Raw genomic sequence first — 2797 nt, forward strand, 5'->3', positions numbered from 1 at the left:
CACATAGTGCCAAGAAGGTGAGCAAACATATTAAGAACAGTATGCCATATATGCCAGGTCCCTTGAAACAGCAAGGATGGATCGGCTCCCGGCATTGAAGGACTAAAGAAAAAAAGCCAGTGAGATGATATTCACAACGCTGTGATCTCCCAGCATTTCTGGCTGTGTTGAGTTGCTAGAACACTCTTGTCAATTTAAGTTCCTTGATGATTTGCCACTAAATCCATTTTTCCCTGAAGAACTCTGATTTGCCACAAAGTGAGCTGCAGGCAACTGACCTTCAAGGAAAAGTGATAAAACCAGGATTGGTTGACATTAAAACCCCCCCTTAGAAATACAGTGGCAAAAAAAAAAAAGCTGATTAAACAATTGCTTGTAGTCACCTGGAATGCTGATTGAGAATATGATTTAAGGAGAATCATGTGAAAGGCATGAAGAGTTCAAGGACAGCCAATGAGGTGGCTGCTTCTTGTAATGAACAGCTTAATGGTGAAAAAAGTCATCTACCTCAGCAGATCTGAGATGGTCAAAGATAAACTCAAACTTGAGTTTCATCCTGTGTGCTGATCTATAATCCTATCTAATAAAAGAGAAACATGGTAATTGGTGTACGACTGCTACCCTTCCCATTGGCTAATCAGGGCAATATGCAAATTAACTGCCAGCCAAGATGGCGGCCGGCAGCCAAGCAGTTTGAAACTAACATGAGGCTTGCTTGCTTCAGTGACGGAGGACTCCAACATTCCCCGCCTGCCTTGCCGGCCTCTGAGCTGCAACTCTAAGCAACTATATAACAAATATAGAAGCCAAACAAAACCCCAGAAACCTGCTTGAGTCCGCCGGGCTTCAGCCAGCAGGATCACAACATTGTAAGCAAAGGCCAGATACCTGCTTTCAGCAGTGGAGGCTTAAGAGCTGGAGCCAAGCCTCAAAGCTAAAGCTGGCCCAGAATAAAAAAGAAAAAAAGAAAAAAAGGAGCAGTTGGGAGCTTCAGTCACCCCCAGCCTGAAAACAGCCCTCAGCCCCTCACCCAGACTGGCCAGCCACCCCAGGGGGGACCCCCACCCTGAAGGGTGTGTGACCAGCTGCAAACACCCATCATCCCCTCACCCAGGCTGGCCAGGCACCCCAGTGGGGACCCCCACCCTGATCCAGGACACCCTTCAGGGCAAACCAACTGGCCCCCACCCATGCACCAGGCATCTACCCTATATTGTAAAAGGGTAATATGCCTCCCAGCACCAGGATCAGCAGAGCCGCAAGGCCTCCCGGCACCGGGATCAACGTGACAGGGGGCAGTGCCCAAACCCCCTGATTGGCCCTGCTCTGTGAGTGACAAGGGGTGGCGCTGCAACCTCCCCATCGACCCTGCCTTGAGTGTGACAGGGGACGGTGCCCCAACCCCCCAATCGGCCCTACCCTGAGCGTGACTGAGGGTGGCATCACAACCTCCCGATCGCCCTGCTCTGTGCATGACAGGGGGTGGCACCCCAACTCACAATCGGCCCTGCTCTGAGCCCGACCTAAGGATTTGGCCTGCCCTCTGCCACCTGGGAGCAGGCCTAAGCCAGCAGGTCATTGTCTCCCGAGCGGTCCCAGACTGTGAGAGGGTACAGGCCGGGCTGAGGGACCCCCCACCCCTCCAAGTGTACAAATTTTTGTGCACCGGGCCTCTAGTATATATATATATTTTTTTTTTCAGCATTTGAACCCCCAATTAGATTTGAGGGTCTAAGTCTGCTCTTTTATATAAAAATCTAGAGAGATAAGGTGACCTTCCTAAGGTCAGAAAATGGGGAAAGGAAGGAAATGAGTGAGGGAAGATAGAGAACTGAAAATAAAAAATAAATCTCTGTGCTCTTGTCTCATTTCAGGTTAATAATGGAGATTTAAGAAGTCATCTGTTAATGGAGATTTGTCTTTTTTAGTAAAGACAGACAATTGCCTTGTTTTTTAAACTGTTTTTGTTGATGTAACAGTGGTTAGTAACATAATATAATTTTCAGGTATACAACATTATAATTTGATATTCCTATGCTCTACTATGTGCTCAACACCAAAATCTAGTTTCCATTTATTACCATATATTTGACCTACCTTGTTTTTTTAGCTCTTTCTTAATATTTACAGATCCTCAAATGTGTGAGTCTTGAAAGCAGACAGCAGCACAATTCCCACCAGGGAAGCCAAAGGAGGCAATACTCTCTGTCTCCACCTCTTGGAAAAGAATGTGAACTAGTAGGTGAACTAGCATCAACCAACTGGATATTCCCCCTACCTAAGGACTTTGCTCTCAACAATGTCACCAAAAGATTATGACACAATGAGATTAGAAGCATGGCGAAATTAGTGGCTGCATCCAGCAGTGGTGTCCTAGCCAGAATGCTCCTGCTGGGTAGCCTTCCTTGAATTTTGATTTTTTTATGAGCCAGTATTTCAACTGATTCTGTACACTGCTGATAGTTTCAAGTGCTAGATAAGGAAAGCTGATTTGTATGGGATACTTCAATGAGCTCTCATGTCTTTGAGCATGAGAATACTATTAATCTGGCTCCATCTAGATGCATCAAGTCTAACTGCAAGGCTGCCTCCAACATCATTATATGAGTACTGGAGGCCTGGTGAACAAAAATTTGTGCACTCGGGGGGGGGGGCCCCCTCAGCCCTGCCTGTGCCCTCTCGCAGTCTGGGACCCCTTGGAGGATGACCACCTGCTGGCTTAGGCCTGCTCCCCGGGGGATTGGTCCTAAGCTGGCAATCAGACATCCCTCTGGCAGCCCAGGAGCCCTTGGGGGAT

The sequence above is a fragment of the Myotis davidii genome, unplaced genomic scaffold (genome assembly GCF_000327345.1).
Source record: "Myotis davidii unplaced genomic scaffold, ASM32734v1 scaffold960, whole genome shotgun sequence".
Taxonomy (NCBI): domain Eukaryota; kingdom Metazoa; phylum Chordata; class Mammalia; order Chiroptera; family Vespertilionidae; genus Myotis; species Myotis davidii.